Source organism: Elgaria multicarinata, chromosome 4, assembly GCF_023053635.1.
Source record: "Elgaria multicarinata webbii isolate HBS135686 ecotype San Diego chromosome 4, rElgMul1.1.pri, whole genome shotgun sequence".
NCBI classification, from domain to species: domain Eukaryota; kingdom Metazoa; phylum Chordata; class Lepidosauria; order Squamata; family Anguidae; genus Elgaria; species Elgaria multicarinata.
This window is the reverse complement of record NC_086174.1, coordinates 48,763,826-48,782,280: the sequence shown is the minus strand read 5'-3', so window position 1 is coordinate 48,782,280 and position 18,455 is coordinate 48,763,826. Positions and strand designations below refer to the sequence as shown.

The window sequence follows — 18,455 nt, the reverse complement described above, 5'->3', positions numbered from 1 at the left end:
TATGGCTGAAATTTGCACAAATTACAAAAATTGCAATGACAATTTGCATAATTGGTGATTTAAGGGGAAGGAAAATCTCAGAAGAGTTCCTGGCTTTCAGGGAAAAGCTCGCAGCTTGGCTCGAAAATGCAAGCTGAACTGGGGACTTCGGGAGAGTCCAGCAAGCTAGAAAGGGATGGATTTCCCCACAATGGCCATTCCTAATGATGGTAGAGTAACTAGCATTGTGCTGAAAGAGCAGAGCATCCTCTAAATCCTATGCCGCCCTCTGATAGAATTCAAGTTTAGGATTGCACCCTCATTATTTTAATTACTTTTTGTTAGCCACTTCTGTGTGTATTAAAGAAAAGCAGGATAGATAGATAGATAGATAGATAGATAGATAGATAGATAGATAGATAGATAGATATGAAACAAACTATGTTTAACTTTCCCTGTAGATTAGATACCCATTTTTAGGCCAATCAAATGAGATCCATTTATAGTTCTGATTGATTAAGGAGGCCGCAAATAAGGCGCTGTAAAAACTAAGGATAACAAAACTAGGTCCTGTCTTCACAGTTATAAACCTAGAGAGAGATGGGGAAAACAAGGAAAAAGGAGAGAAGGTAGAAGAAGGACTTTGTTGGAGAATGCTAGAGCGAACAAATGAGGTTTGGTTGTTGTTGTAATTTAATTGTACATAATAATTCAATGGGAGAGTGAGGCAGCTCGATGTGAGGAGATAGGGCTTTCCATTGATAAGGTATAGTGAGTGCCAAAGGTTACATTACGTGAAGGTAGGATGCTGTTTTAGTTTAATGCAGGAGACAAGTGCCAAAGGATTGCTATGAAGTGCTATATCTGTGACTCAATACCATTGCGTTAAGCGGGTCGTACGCTCAAGAAAGAGGACATTTGTTCGCAACTCTAAATTAACCATGTTTTCAAGTGTGTGCCTAGCATACAAAAGCAATAACTTAGTTGCCTACGGGCAGATTTTCTGTAGATCTCTGCCTGTTGGTAAACAGGTTCTGAGATACTTTGAAACTTGCCTGCCCTCCACTCTTTGTGCATGTAAGTAATGTATGACCTTGGAAGTATTTCTAAAAGAATTCTCAACAGCCACAACTTGCTCAACCATAATTGAAAGTGTCTGGATCTGTTTTGCACAACATGGAAAGAATGGGTCATCAGATGCTGAATGCCTCATCAGTAACGTCTGTAATTCTACAACACATAGGTCACTTGGTTCATGTGTGCATTTCCTATACCAGCCTTCCTGAACCTAGTGCCTTCCATATGTTTTGGATGTCAACTCCCATCAGCCCCATCAGCATAGTCAATAGTCAGGAATGCTTGGAGTTGTAGTCCAAAACATCTGGAGGTTGGAGAGGACTGTTCTATGCCTTCAATACTGTCCCCCATGCTCTACTTGCACCATTGACACTCACATCAGAATTATCCTTGAGATCCTGGTGATGCTTATGATGTTATTGATGGTACATGGGAGGCTTTCGCTACAGCTCCCCTATTGTTTTAACTGTTGTAATTGTTGTTTTACTGCTTTTAAATTATATATCGTTTTAACTTGATTCATGGTTTAATTTGCTTTTAGCAGTGTATATTTATTGTTTTATACTGTATGCTTTTATTTGTACGCCATCCTGAGATCTTAATGATATAGGGCGGGATACAAATGTTTTTAAATAAATATTGGATGGAGGACTCGTTGGAGCTCTTGAAAGCCAGTTGAGGCTGGTGGTGTTGATTTCAGTGGGAAAGCGAATCCATTCTGGGTTTCAGTTCAGAACCAGCCAGAACTCTAAAGCAGCTATCCAAGGTGCTGAACCCTACGCCCAAAATTAGTTCAGTACTATGGATACCTGCTTTAGAGTTCTGGCTGGTTGTACCTATGGATGTTGGGGGAGTCCAAGAGGGGTTTCTCCCCCCCCATTGGAGTTGTGCACACGTACCAGACCTGATTGTCAAGCACTGTGCAGTCCACGAGCACCTGGTGGCCACCCTACCCCTCAGCAAGCCGTCTTTTGGCATAAAAATGGTGGCTTCGGATTTCTGAGAATGTAATGTTATGTAAAGTAAATAGTGGTGGTAAAAGGGCCATTTATGCAACATTACATTCCTAGAAAACCCTGAGCCAACATTATTGTGCAAAGTGCTGTGTCACTAAGGGGATGAGCAGCCCTGCGGTGCTTGCCGGGCATTGCTGGACTGTCCAGAAGCTTGTGTGGTGAGTGGGAGCGGGCAGCGATGGCAGTGTGGCAAGTGCACGGCACACAAGGTTGGAGGTGAATTCCTCCATCCCTAGTTGTGACTGAAATCCAGAATGGATTCAAATGCCCAATGAAATTGGGGTCGCCAGCCTTCACTGCTGAAATTCAGCACCCTTCAAGGCACTGACAAGCGGCTTCATTTTCATGGATTGGATATGGTCCTTGCTTCCATTCACCACATTCCAGACATCTTGTGGGGTAGATGAGTCCACACTGGGTCCTTCTCCAATATACATGGCTACCTGGTGCCACTATGGAAGCAACATTGGCTCAAATAGTAGTTTCCTGGATTGTTTTGTGGGAAGGTCCCAAGGGAATTGTATCTATCTGTCTTTTCCTCAGAGACTTGTGATACTCCTAATTGGGTGAATTTTTCATTGTCACATTGTACTGAATGGTAATTAGAGTGCTAAATTAATACATATCAAATTAATCATCATCATCCAAATAATTCCTTTGGAGAACAAGACCATTGGGATTGCATAATAATATGAGCCAACAGTGCGATATGGCTGCAAGAAAGGCAAATGCTATTTTGGGCTGCATTAATAGAAGTATAGCTTCCAAATCACGTGAGGTACTGGTTCCTCTCTATTCGCCCCTGGTTAGGCCTCATCTAGAGTATTGCGTGCAGTTCTGGGCTCCACAATTCAAGAAGGACGCAGACAAGCTGGAGCATGTTCAGAGGAGGGCAATTGGGTCTGGAAGCAAAGCCCTATGAAGAGAGACTGAAAGAACTGGGCATGTTTAGCCTGGAGAAGAGAAGATTGAGGGGGAGACATGATAGCACTCTTCAAATACTTAAAAGGTTGTCACACAAAGGAGGGCCAGGATCTCTTCTTGATCCTCCCAGAGTGCAGGACACGGAATAACGGGCTCAAGTTAAAGGGAGCCAGATTCCAGCTGGATGTCAGGAAAAACTTCCTGACTGTTAGAGCAGTACAACAATGGAATCAGTTACCTAGGGAGGTTGTGGGCTCTCCCACACTAGAGTCATTCAAGAGGCAGCTGGACAACCATCTGTCAGGGATGCTTTAGGGTGGATTCCTGCATTGAGCAGGGGGTTGGACTCGATGGCCTTGAAGGCCCCTTCCAACTCTGCTATTCAATGGGATGTGACCACAGAAACCACTTAAGGAAGTGTGAGGTAACTACCTGATCAGCATTCTTTGCATGCTGTCTGCACATTTACTTTGCCCAGGTAAACTTGGATGCTAGATTTATTTATTTATTTATTTATTTATTTATTTATTTATTTATTATTGCATTTATATCCCACCTTTTTTTCCTCCAAGGAACCTAAGGCAGTGTACAGAATCCTCTTCTCCATTTTATCCTCACAACAACCACCCTGTGAGGTACGTTGGGCTGAGAGTCTGCGACTGGCCCAGAGTCACCCAGTGGGTTTCCATGGCCGAGTGAGGACTAGAACCCAGATCTCCTGACTCCCAGTCCAACACTTTAGCTACTACACCACATGTTACCTCCAGCATTGGTGATGTCAGCAGTGCTCAGATCACACCTGTAGCCTTGGATACCACATTGGTTTATACAAATATATCCCAGCATTAGCATGAATTAGAAGCACATGCAGAAATCTAGACAAATTAGGATTTAGGCTTTCAACCCTTTAAGCCTTTGGGGATTATCTTTTTATACTGCTGGGATATTTACTTCAGGAAACTTTCATGACCTATGTGTGACACTCTGTGTTTATAAATATATGACTTCTCATATAAACATATTATGGGTTATTGCAAAATAATCTCAGAACACATTGAAAGATCACAGTAACCTTTGTTTTGCATAGAGCCTACGGCATAGCATGCATCATTTTATAGACATCCCTGTGTCTGGCATTGGTTCATGATGTTGCATTTTCCTCTGGTGGTGTGGAGAAGACTCACTGCAGCACCAAACTAAGAATGTTCCCGGACAATCTGCAACACCCCATTGGATTCTGGGTAATACTTTCCGTTTGTACAGGGAGTCAGTTATGCAAAAGGCAATGTATGAGCCCTGATTGCCTGGGCCACGCATACAGTAAGGCCAGTCCCTGACTCTATCGTGGACATCTTACACTTCTACTTTAATCATCTTTCTCTTTCTCCCTGCCCCCAAAGAGTCATCTTCCTTATAGATTATGATTTTTGATGTGCCAGGGTAATAATCCCAGGTTGGCTTGTAATGTCAATGGAGTGTAATGTCAATACATGTACACATGTGAGTTTACATACATGTATGAACAAGGACATTCAGTAACATATTAATCATATTTAGATGAATACCAACATTGACCAGTGTGTTTGTGTTATCATCAATTATTTTATATGCCTTGACATAATTATCACAACCTGTACATTTTGCATTTTGTTTGCCACTAACCTCACTGCTAATTATTCGCATTCACACACACACACACACACACACACACACTGACATTGTATGTTTCTGACAAAGTGGACTCTAGTCAACAAAAAGTTATGCCATAATAAATGCATAGACCCTTTGTTGTATTCACCATGTATCCCCCTCTAAACAAACCTTCACAACATTTACACACCGGGCCAGTCTTGAGTCATTTTACTGCCTGCGGCAAAGAACAAGAAGGTGCCCTTCATTCTGCATGCAGATGCTGACCGCGCTGGCACTAGAAACTGTTGACAGACACTGCACCTAAGGGAAGTAGGTTAATTTGGGTTGCTCAGCTTAGGACAAGCTGTGGAGTACACAGAGCTCTGTCCTCCAATGGATAGAGGACTGGGGAGGACTCTAGAGGACTCATTTGTTTAAATGGTTATACCTTGTTTTTAATGCATAATATGGCACCAAGAGAACTTCAGTGCACAGAGTGTGTGTACAAACATACACATTTAGAGATTCTCTCCACCTAGTTGTGGACTCTGCATTCTGAAGAGTTCCCAGTTGTGTAGAGTGAGCCATTCTACATACATAAATTGACCTGGTTCTACATACATAAATTGACCTCAATCATATGACATCCCATAGTGGATTGTCACCCTTGCAGGGAACACCACAGCATTTGCGCTCATTTGCAGAGTAGTAGAGTAGGCTGCTGAATTTGTGCCGCAAAGGCCAGGAGCAGGTGGAAGGACTAAGGGGGAAACAAGCCACAGCAAGCTGCAGAACACCTGATCTGTCAAGGGTAATGTGGGTTACCAAATAAACAACCAACTCACCGTGTCTTATTTTCAAAGTGTCTTATCATGACATGCGAGCTGGCTCATTGTAAACACAAGGACTCTGTTCTGACCTTCCAGAGAAGGTTGATCTGAGACCACAGAGTTTGATCCTTCGAACCCCCTCAATAGGTGTAGACATCCACTTTTATTCCTGAAATTACGTATTTCCCCCCACTGCATAAATGGTGCCGTAAAGGCACCACAATGGAAGCTCCAGACAAGGATGGCTGGCTGCTGAGTGGGTGCTCGGAGCATGGGTCTGCAAATGCACTGCGGGCTCTCGACTGGGTCCGTGGGGGTGGACGCAGGGGAGTCCGTCTGATTTCTGGACTCGATCAAGTGCCTGCAACATCCCTAGGTTGGTTACATGTGAGCTAACTGAAGCCCAATCAGACAGAACTGAGGTAATGGTGGTCAGCGGGTCTTCTTGTCACAAAGTATGAATGTAACGTGTGTTGATAAGAATCGTGTTTTTGTTCTTCCATAAGAGTGTTATTCATTCTAATCTGTGGTAGCTAACTGTAAGTGCAAAGCGATTAGTTCTGTATATGCTATGAGGTAGCTTTAAATGAAAAATGTGTTCTTGGAAGTGGGACAAGAGGACTTGCTGCATGTGGATTGTTAGTTCTTGGAAGTAAAAAGGCTGTTTTAGCTCATAAGGGATGGACCTTCTCACGGGTATTTCTGAAGTTAACTGTAAGCCTGGCTGCATTAGGGAGAGGCCCTCCTGAGGTTATGGGCAGGAGCTCTGACGGAGTCTGAAGCTGCTGGTTAAGTCAAGCTGCAGAAATGTTTGATTAAGATAAGGAACTAGAGTTAATGTTAGGTAGAACATTATAAATAGTAAGATTTTTGGCTTGGTTGAGCAGAGAGATCCTGGGAGAATGAAAGGCCTACCAAACATGATTACTTATGCTCTGCCAACCATGCCTGCCACATAGGTAAATATATAATCTCAATAACAACTGTTTTGTTATTTTATTTATTACGTTTATATACTGCCCCACAGCCGAAGCTTCCATGATGTATCTTTTTCTTTTCTTTTTTTAAACTCCTTACTGATGTTTTCAGGCAAGACCATGAATTTTTGAAACCTCTGTACAGTTCCTAGTAATGACAAGAAATAATAATAATAATAATAATAATGACAGATTTATTTATTTATTTATTTATTTATTACATTTTTATACCGCCCAATAGCCGAAGCTCTCTGGGCGGTTCACAAAAATTAAAACCACAGTAAAACACCCAACAGGTTAAAACACAATTACGAAATACAGTATAAAAAGCGCAACCAGGATAAAACCACACAGCAAAGTTGATATAAGATTAAAATACAGAGTTAAAACAGTAAAATTTAAATTTAAGTTAAAATTAAGTGTTAAAATACTGAGTGAATAAAAAGGTCTTCAGCTGGCGACGAAAGCAGTACAGTGTAGGCGCCAGGCGGACCTCTCTGGGGAGCTCGTTCCACAACCGGGGTGCCACAGCGGAGAAAGCCCTCCTAGCCTCCAGATGGCTAGAGTGAGACCTAGTAACCCCTAGAATATTACTAATAATTCACTCTTTCCTGAGATCAGGTTTTCTTATAATGAATTCATTCCCAAACTGCAGCTGGAATGATAATTATGATGCACTTCTTTATACTCCGCCCTACCATCTGCTATGTTCCTTCATCTGTGATTTTATTGATTGATACAGTATGGCTGCCATGTGTAGTTTGCCTCTTACAATACCTTGGGCATATCTAGGAACGTAAGAATCTCCCTCAGAGCTGCTACTGCTTGTCCATCTAGTCGGTATTATCTATTCTGACTTTCAGCAGTTCGAGCAAGACACCCAAACAGGCAATACTAGTGCCTGAAATTGGATCAATCTCCCGTAGCGGTGTTGGAGTGTGTGTGCTGTTCCTCAAAATACTGTTGTACTACATTTCCTATCATTCCTCATGCTATGCTAGTTAAGCATACACACATACAGAGCCCGTTTGCAACTCTAGCCCTATGAAAGATGCAGTCCAACAGCATCTGGATGCCCACACATCTCCCAGTTCTACCCTAAAGCAATAGTCTTGAACAACGCACCCTCCTCATCAAAATGTTCCTAGATATGTGTTTGTGGATACAGGGCCTGTCACATAAACCTTTCTCAGTCTCAGACTTCCCATCCTCCAAACACAGGCAAAGCTGAGACAACTTCTGAGAACCCTGTTCTGAGAGCTACAGCTCGCTCGCTCTCGGCCTTCTCACTGCTTGAAGAGATTGGAAGCATGTCAAGCCAACTGTGATATGCATGTCTCAGATAGCGTGACCTTCCCCGGCCTGGTTGTTTTGGCTGTGGTGTTTCTGTTTATATTTGGTCTGGGCTAGCTTTCATTTTGCAAATCAGATGCCAGGACTTCGCTGGGGATTTCAGGATTTCTCTTTTCTTCTTGTATAGCTTCTCTGACTGGGTCAGTGTGGAATCCTGGTAACAGGAGGTAGCCTAAGCACTTGTTTAAAGGGTTTGATTGCTGTGGAGTTTTTGTTTTGTTTTGTTTTTTGTCATTACCTGAAAGTTCTGGGCCACTGCAGAATTTTTTTTTTAAAATAAGAAGGTTCTTGCTTGTCCACAACAGGTGCTGCCTGTTCTAAAGGAGATGGAAAAGAATGGCTAAAATGTTTATCCAAAGCCAACAAAAATGAGGATTGCCAGAACAGCCAAAGCAAAACAGTAGACAAAAAGGATGTTTAATTCAATGAAAACAACTCAATTGCGTTTCAGATCTACAGGTCCTTCTTCAGGGTAATCTAAAGAACAATAAGTTTATAGAATCATATATCCACTGTATTCCACATTGTATGTAACACAAAACATACAAATATATATTGTTCAGAGATATAACACCAGTAAAACATAAAGAGAGCCTCAAACTATACAAACTGTGGGTCCAAAACACATTGGAATTGTTTTCATTGCATTAAATATTATTTGCACAAGGGAATTTTGTCAGGTTCCGCTAAATGAAATGATAGATTTTTCATATTTGCCTTTGCAGTGAAATAGTTAACAAGACTGTACACAAGGTCATCCATGGGTGGGGATATACCCTCATGACAGACACATCACTATGGTGCCTCATAGTCTTACATGACTGTAATGGACCAAGATCTCCACTCTCTGAAATTTCTAGCCAATGGATCAGTGGTCATTATTAGCAGTTATTGTTATTAGTCTCCAAGGGTATGGCCTTCAACTTTGGCCCAATGAATTCCATCCCTTTTCTTTTACTCCAGTTCATGAGGTCATTTAGTTCATAAGGTTATCCAGTTCATCCAGTTATAGCATGAAGCCTTGCAATGAGCAGACTTTCCAAGCTAAACGTATGCATGCACTTTGCACACAGGTTTTTTCCAGAAGAGTTTTATGGAACTTAGCAAAATGTTCCCTTCCATTGATGCTCTAACCATCTTGTTCAGTATCATGTATGAGTCCTTAAATAAAAGCCAGAGCGATTCATGCATTAGGAAGGAATGATTAATGTTTTCACAAGAAGGAATTTCAGCTCGGCTCAGCAATATAACATTGATTCGGACATACCAGATCAGACAGAGATTCCTTTTTCAAGCTATTGAGAATGTGGGGCTCCTGGCAATATTCTCACAAGGTTAGATGCGTACAGTTTGGAAATAGGAGACCTGAACTGGGTTCTTCTTTCCTGTTGATCTGACACCTGAAACTTTCTATTGATGACACATCTCAGTCCAAAACAATCTAGTGGAACTCTTCCCAGGACAGAGGATGCTATCATTTACTGTAATCAGCTGAACTCGCACAGAATTCTCTTACTGTTTGGATTACACAACCATGATTGTATGGCTATTGTGCCTGAGTGAGGAAGGACAAACAACATTTGCACACCACAATTTGGGGGAGGAAATTGAGATACTGGTATGGGAAATTTTTATTGTGCAGATAAATTATGAAACAGATATTGTGATAGATACTTGCTTTGCAATCCTAGGCACCTTCTCTCTGAAGTAAGACCCACAGTGTTCAATGGGACTTACTCTCAGGTAGGTGTCTATAAGGTTGCAGTGTTAGTATAATTTGTGTTTGAAGGTGGGGCATAAATGGATGAATTATCATCATCATAGCTATTACCTTATGGGTTCCATCCAATGTTCCATATATGAACTTCCACTCATCTAATGGGATGTCCTCTTCCTCTCCTCCCCTTGCAACCCCCCATTCCTCCTCCAAATGTGATTTGGAGGGGGGGAACAACCTAAACGGATTTGAAGGGCACATAAGGCACTGCAGAGGGGAGGAGGAATCCATTCTATCAGTGATGTTCATTCCATTGGCAGACATACATAGTTGGCAGACATACATAGTTGAAATTATACATATAATTTCCTCCTGCTCCTGAACATATTTAAGAAGATGCAAGTCTCATTACTTTCAGAGGGATTTGCTTCCCAAATATGGTAGGGACCTCAGGCTTAGTATGTTTCAAAAATACAGCTGTATTGACAGAGAGAGAGAGAGAGAGAGATTATGGAGTTTGGGGGAATTAGAATGTTCTAAAGAAAGACAATTAGTCACGTAGTATAAAGCTGTGAAATTCCAGAATAATGGGCAATCTTTGAAAATAAGGGATGCATTTTATGTGAAAAGGTATTTGTATATCCTAACGTGGATCGCTGTATCTTCCAAATTGGTCATAAGCGGTTGTTTGCTGGTCTGTAAACATACCAGAATGTTAAGAAGGAGAGACACTCTTAGCATTGATCAAATGACGGATGCTTCTGAAAGAAAGCAAGGTCTTTCAAACAACAAAAACAGCTCTTATGATGGTGAACGGATGTGCATCTAAAAAATGATATGCACGCATTATAATAGTAGACACCTTCCAAAAAGGGAATATGGATTTTCATCTGGTTTTCTCAATTAATTATCAATTAAAAAAGAAGGAAAATATGCAGCCGGGAGGGGAAGGAGGAGGAGGAGAAACAGGCAGTGTGTTTAGATGACAAACCAGTCAGTGTACTAATCACAAGGTCTCCAGAGCCTATCGGTGGATCATGTCTCTGCATCACATGGCTTCTTATTTAATATTCATTTTGCATTTGCTGAGAGACACAGTGTTAACACCCCGTCTCTACATGACACCTACTGTGTAACTGAATTTGCCACAAATTCATGGTCAGGAAAATTAAAGCATTCCGAAAGAAGGCACTTTCCAGGGCTGCTGTGTGTCCCATTCCTCAAAAGAAACGGCATCAAACCAGTAAAAAAAAGCAGATATCCTCCTTAGCCCCTCCTTCCCCCAGGGCTATGTGGGTCATGTTGAATTATAATACCCAGCAGCTATTATTAATGGGTCGATCACGAAGTGCCAATTCAGGCATCACATTGAGGGCTGTGTTTATTTTAGATCATGATGTTTGTGCATCTCATTACAGTACCCTATCAAGAATGTCACCACCAAAATAGCATAGAACCCCAAGGTAGCGGGCTGGTAGATGAAATAAATGAAAGAGATCATTGCTGGCGTAGTGAGCATTTAAATATCTTTCTTTCTGCTTTTTCTAAATGGCGGTACTTCCACAGCTCACATTGCTACATTGACACTTTCTTTTGTTTTGTTTTTAGATGATGATGGTTGGTTGATTTCTTACCCAGCTCTCCCTCTGGATCGAGGCAGGGAACAACACCAAATAAAAAAACACCATAAAATACATAAAACTGATTAAAAACATATAAAACTAATACATTATTAAAAGGCATCTCAAAGTTCAACTGGGTAGGCCTGCTGGAAGAGATCAGTCTTTATGGCTTTCTTAAATTCAGGAAGACTGTTAAGTTGATGAATCATTCCACAGTCTGGGAGCAGCAGAAGAGAAGGTCCTCTGGGTAACGGTTGTCAGCCTAGTTTTGCTGACTGAAGTAAACTCTACCCAGAGGACCTGAGTGTGGGGGGCAGATTGTAAGGGAGAAGGCGATTCTGCAGGTAACTTGGACCCAAACCACGTAGGGCTTTAAAGGTAATAATCAACACTTTATACTTTGCCCAGAAACTAATTGGCAGCCAGTGAAGTGATTTTAAAACTGGTTAATATGGTCACCCCTAGATGTACTGGTGACCAACCTGGCTGCCATATTTTGAATTAGTTGAAGTTTCCTGACTAGGCATAGAGGTAGCCCTATATACAGTGCATTGCAGAAGTTGACCCTCAAAGTTACCAGCGCGTGCACTACAGTCTTTAGGTCTTCCAACATAGGAAGGGGCACAGTTGGCATATCAGCCAAAGCTGATAGTAGGCACTCCTGGCTGTTGCATCTATCTGAGCTGTCATTCGGCACGATGGATCCAGGAGCACCCCAAGCTGTGAACGCAGTCTTTCAGGGGGAGTATAACCCCATCCAGAACTGGTTGACATACCTCCAATCCCAGGTTGGGGCCTTTGACAGTAAGCACTTCCGTCTTGTCTGGATTCAGCTTCAGTTTGTTTTTCCTCATCCAGCCCATTACCACCTCCATGCAATCATTCAGAGGACACACACAATCCTTAGCTGACCTTTGAACATATCAAAGGCATAGAGAAATATATTTGGGTGTCATCAGCATACTGATAGCACCCCTCTCCATGCCTCTGGGTGATCTCTCCCAGTGGTTTCATGTAGATGTTAAACAGCATTGGGGAAGCATCACCATCTGGAACCTGCCCAAGAAATAGGACTGGAACCTGATTCCCAAACCCCTCAGGTGTTCCAGAAGGATACCATGGTCAATGGTATTGAATGCCACTGAGATCCAGAAGTACCAACAGAGACACATTTGCCCTGTCTATACTCAGGTGTAGATCATCCACTAAGGCAACTATAGTGGTCTCAACTCTGTATCCTGATCTGAAGCCACTTTGAAATGGGTCTCGAAAATCTGTATCATCCAAAACTGCTTGGAGTTGGAAGGCAACTGCCCCCTAGACCACCTAGCCCCAAAACAGATGGTTTGATACTGGTCAGTAGTTATTAAGGTCCGGGGGGGGGGGCTTTTTTTTTAGAAGCGGCCATACCACTGCTTCTTTTAAACATGCTGGAAAACTCCCCTACCTGAGAGATGCATTAATATGTTGTAGATATAATCTAACTGCATCTCCTCCTTGGGCAACCAGCCAAGAAGGATGGGTATCGAGAAGGCAAGTTGTCCTCCTCACTCATCCAAGCAGCTTGCCCATGTCCTCGGTACTCACCAACTGAAATTGATCCAGAGTAATCCCACTTGCGGAGTTGCTGGACACACTCCATTGTCAGCTTCTGCTATAATGACAGCACCTAAGTTGGCTCCTATCCAAGAGATTTTATCTGTGAAATGATCATTAAAAACATCACAGTGAACTACTGAAGACTCTAAAATTCGGTTCAGGGGGGGAAGGTGTCTGCGTTAGACCCCTTGCCACCCTGAACAGTTCTGCTGGATGCGAATTTGCAGACGCAATGCATGCAGAGAAAAAAGGTTTCTTCGCTGCATGTATTGCCACCCCATAAGAATGAAGATGTTCTCTATGGAGTAACTTGTTGGATATAAGTTGAGTTTTCTGCCATCGGCACTCCAGTCATTGTCCTTCCCGCTTCAACTCCCTGAGATCTTCTGTATACCAAGGTGCCTGGTTGGAAGCGGGTTGGGGGGAATGTTTGGGGGCAATTGTGTTGATAGCCCTAGTTAGATCTTGATTCCATCTATTGACCATGGCTTCTACAGGATCATTGACAATACCAGCCATAGCACCCTCTAAGGCTTTCTGGAATCCAAGAGGATCCATCAGCCTTCGAGGTCAGACCATCTTAATAGGTCCGCCACTCCTGCAGGGGCCGATAGTTGCCATGATACTAACCCTGACCAGAAAATGATCTATCCATATTTTTGTTAATATCCCTAGATCTAAATCTATAACAGACAGAGAAGCCTGGGTTTCATGTCATGCTATGCATTATACATAATAAAACAAATACAATAAGGGGAAAAATATAGAGAAAAGGCCACAAAAGTTTCCATTTATTTTAATCAATTGACAATGTCCTCAAAGTTATCCCAAACAGGAATGGGTATTTTTAGGGCAGTCTTCCCCAACCTGGTACCCTCCAGATGTGTTGCACTGCAACACTCATAATTCCCTGCACAATCAGGTTTCCTGATCCTGTGAAGAACTGTAAGCACATTCAGCTGAATACAGTTACACTCGGATATTCACATCTCCATCTCTCCTCCATACTTTCTTTTTCTGAATTCCTGAAGAGCTCACAGTAATTCTTCTTTTAATATAGTGGACAAGCATACAGTACGGAATTGCAAAGTGATTCCAGGAAGTTGGTTCTCAGTCCAGAATTCCAACAACTTTAGTGACAATATTATGTTACATGAGGCCCCAACTGCATATTATGGGAAATGGGTGGGGATAGAGCTTGGGTCTCTCCTCTATTACAAATTGCAGAAGAAATATATATCTTCAGAAATATGGAAGAATGTCTTTAGTTCACCACCTCGCTGATTAAAATTGACCCCAACCTGCCTGTAGCTTCACAATTTCCGCTACATGTTTGGATATCTTTGGACAGATGAACATAAGCACCTACACTAGTCAGGGAATAGTTTCACGGGACTCACTCCTTCCTCCTACTTCTCAGTTCCTGCTCTATACTCCCAACCACCCCAAACCACTTTTAAAAAAAAATCTCCATGGGGGAATGGGGGCAAGTAGGAGAAATGCTTCACTCAGGGTTGGCCCAAGACATGTTGCTGCCTGAGGTGAAGAACAAGATGGCACCTGCTCCCATTCCATGTATAAAAGTCAACTGGACTGGCAGTTGAATCTTCCTTCAACATTAGTTATGGCACAGCATCCTCCACTCCACCTGAAGGCAGCTGGCTCACTTAAGAAGCACACAGCAGGTTGCAAGGCACACAGGTCTTTCCTCCAACACTTCGCTGCTGCCTCCCAACAACTGCAGCCTGAGGCAATTGCTTCAGTCTAATAGAAGGGCCAGCCCTTCTTTCACTGACTGCCCATTAGATAACTGGTATGGTGCATGGTGCCATGATCACAACAATACAGAAAGATCTGCCCTGGTTGCTCAAACATTTACTGAATGACAAAGAAAACATGCACAGTTTTCAGTAATAAAGACAAATGGGATCCCAAACAGGAACCGCCCAGAGAGCTTCAGCTATTAGGCGGTATAGAAATGCAATAAATTAATTAAATAAATAAATAAAAACATTCTTGTACTGTACTAATTACCAGAAAGAGGCTGAGTATATAACAAGCTTTCTTCTTCTGGTGCAGCAAGGAATAAAGTAAAATGAAGTCCTGGGGATATTTCTTGCTGTGGATTGATTGGTGCAATCTCCCTGGTAGGCATTCTTTTATTTACTCTCTCCCACCAGTCCTGGGCCTCTGCGCCACCCCTCCCCACCCTGTGAGCAAACAAGAGAGCGCCAATCTCATGGGCTCAGTCTCAGACCCTCACCTTTCACCAACAGTGTGCCTCATGTATTGTTCCTGCCCAGTGGATAAATATCTAACCCAGTACAGAGCATACAGAGAATGCAACAGGGGGAGAAGACAAGATTGCTCCTTTTTAATCATTTTATTAGTACAACAGACATGGAAAACAGTACTGTAATCAGTAGCTCGTCTTCAATATCCAATGTATGTCTGATAGTGCAAGCTAAGAGCATATGTAATTTGCATGGGAAATAAGAAAACATGTTTCTACTTACTTCCAGGGATAGCTTTTGTTTCATTAACATTCATCCTTTAAATAAAAAAATGTTGATGACGCAGGACAGGAAAAACAAACTTCCGTGCCAAAATCACTCTAGGGCAGCTTTCCTTAACCTGGCACCCTCCAAATCAGTTTTACTACAATGTCCATCATCCCCAGCCAGCAGGGCTGATAGCCTGGAGTTGGCAGGATGTAGTCTGACACATATGGAGGCCACCAGGTTGGAAAAGGCTGTTCTAGGGCTGCAAAGCTTGCTTGGGAGAGAGTGCCATTGATTTTGGTAGCACTTTGTCAGAAACCAAAATGTGACAGTTTGCAGCCTCAGCTTTCAAGGAATGTCCATCTTTATTTATTTATTTATTTGTTACATTTTTATACCACCCAATAGCCGAAGCTCTCTGGGCGGTTCACAAAAATTAAAACCATAATAAAACAATTTTGTTCTGACTTTTATACTGTTAGTTTTACTCTACTCTGTGCCTGTTTGGTGCATTCTCTTCCCCTTCTTATTGTTTTATTATGATTTTATTAGAATGTAAGCCTATGTGGCAGGGTTTTGCTATTTTATTGTTTTACTCTGTACAGCACCATGTACATTGATGGTGCTATATAAATAAATAAATAAATAAATAAATAAATAAATAAATAAATAATAACAACCAACAGGTTAAAAGCACAAATGCAAAATACAGTATAAAAAACACAACCAGCATAAAACCACGCAGCAAAATTGATATAAGATTAAAATACAGAGTTAAAAAAGTAAAATTTAAATTTAAGTTAAAATTAAGTGTTAAAATACTGAGAGAAAAAGGTCTTCAGCTGGCAACAAAAGGAGTACAGTGTAGGTGCCAGGCGGACCTCTCTGGGGAGCTCATTCCACAACCGGGGTGACACAGCGGAGAAAGCCCTCCTCCTAGTAGCCACCTGCCTCACTTCCTTTGGCAGGGGCTCATGGAAAAGGGCCCCGGTAGATGATCTTAAGGTCCGAGCAGGTACATATGGGAGGAGGCGTTCCTTCAAATAACCTGGCCCCAAACCATTTAGGGCTTTAAATGTCAATACCAGCACTTTGAATCGGGCCCAGACCTGGACTGGCAGCCAATGAAGCTGGAAAAGGACTGGCGTAATGTGATCTCGCCGGCCAGTCCTTGTTAGTAAACAGGCTGCTCTGTTTTGTACCAGCTGAAGCTTCCGGACCGTTTTCAAAGGCAGCCCCACGTATAACGCATTGCAGTAATCCAGACGAGAGGTTATCAGAGCATGGATAACTGTAGCTAGGCTATCTCTGTCCAGATAAGGGCATAGTTGGTATATCAGCCTAAGCTGATAAAAGGTGCTCTTTGCCACTGAGTTCACCTGTGCCTCAAGTGACAGTTCTGGATCCAAGAGCACCCCCAAACTACGGGCCCGATCCTTTAGGGAGAGTGCAACCCCGTCCAGTTCAGGGCAAACATCACCTTGCCGGACAGATGAACCACCCGCTAACAGTACCTCCGTCTTGTCTGGATTGAGTCTGTTTGTTAGCCCTCATCCAGCCCATAACCGTGCCCAGGCACTGGTTCAGAACAGTCACTGCCTCACCTGGGTTTGATGAAAAGGAAAGGTAGAGCTGGGTATCATCCGCATATTGATGACACCTCAGTCCACATCTCCGGATAACCTCCCCCAGCGGCTTCATGTATATGTTAAACAGCATAGGGGATAAGATAGAGCCCTGTGGAACCCCATGGCTTAGGAGCCACGGCACAGAGCAATAATCCCCCAGCACCACCTTCTGGAATCGGCCATCCAAGTAGGAGCGGAACCACTGCAACGCAGTACCTCCAACTCCCAGCTCAGACAACCTATCCAGAAGGATACCATGGTCAATGGTATCGAAGGCCTCTGAGAGGTCCAGGAAAACCAACAGGGTCACACTCCCTCTGTCTCTGTCCTGGCAGAGGTCATCCCACAGGGCGACCAAGGCAGTTTCCGTTCCAAAACCAGGCCTGAAACCCGATTGAAATGGATCTAGATAATCCGTTTCATTCAAGAGTGCCTGGAGTTGTCCTGCAGCCACCCACTCAAGCACCTTGCCCAGGAAAGGGATATTAGCCACTGGCCTGTAGTTGTTAACATCCTCCGGGTCCAGATTAGGCTTCTTCAGGAGTGGTCTAATTACCGCCTCTTTTAAAGAGGCCGGCGCCACTCCCTCTCTCAAGGAGGCATTTACAACCTCCTGGACCCATTATTAGGGATGTCTGAGGATTCCATCAGGGGTGGGGGTGAGTTCACCAAGCTTTCAGCAGCTCTTCCCCCCCACCCCCCCGAGGACTTCTGCTCACTTTTGGCCCAACTTGATTGGTTCATTTTGCTTCTCATAAATAGAAAGATGTGCAAATTGCAGGTGCAATCACGGCTAGAATTTGCACAAATCTGTTACAGTTCACAGGAATCACAGGAGGTATTAATAACTTTATATTTATAGTTTTTTAAAAAATGTATACTTTGTAATGTTTACCATTTTTAACTGTTGTAAACCGCCCAGAGAGCTTCGGCTATGGGGCGGTATATAAAAGTAATAAATAAATAAATTTATCCACAGAAGTTTGTTGGGGGGGCTTAAGATTTCATTCTAATGATATAATTAGCTGTTTAAATTGTGTTAAATTTTTGTGTTAAATTTTTTTAGATTGCTTTTATCATACTGTCATATTTTTGTAATATTGTTGCTCTGTTTTTTATGAATTGTTGCAAACAGCCCAGAGAGATTCAGCTATGAGGCAATATAGAAATGAAATAAATAAATAAATAATACTAATAAAAATAATGCTAACAATACATCTTTTCATATCTACCCATAACATACTGATGGTTTTCTCTGGGAACATGTGGCAGGAATGTGGATATATATGTATGTATGTATGTATGTAATATAATGGGAGGTACACATGGATCCGAAACTGGCCCTGTTATCTATCTTTGCATGGATGATTCATATGCAGAATAAATAAATAGATAAATAAATTCATTTTGTTTTTTGTTTTTTAGGGTGATGATTTGACATGTGTTGGTAATATGGCTCCCTTTATTGAGAAGATTTTTTTTAAAAAATCTAATCAACTAATTAGATTAAATAAACAAAAACAAATGCCTTCATAATGCATTTCTGTTTCTTTGTATTGTTTGTTTTGAATTGCATTAGGAACTTGCTAAATATTGTGCA

The 18,455-nt window shown here is 42.2% G+C and overlaps 1 long non-coding RNA gene across 1 annotated transcript; it reads right to left on the bottom strand.

Moving 5' to 3' along the window:
* Nucleotides 1-7,369: 7,369 nt before the first annotated feature.
* On the bottom strand, nucleotides 7,370-14,850 carry LOC134397522 (uncharacterized). The gene is made up of 3 exons (XR_010025370.1): nucleotides 14,761-14,850; nucleotides 12,715-12,826; nucleotides 7,370-8,105 (listed from the first exon to the last, which is right to left on the bottom strand). It is a non-coding gene; the product is annotated as an uncharacterized LOC134397522 (long non-coding RNA).
* Nucleotides 14,851-18,455: the final 3,605 nt, after the last annotated feature.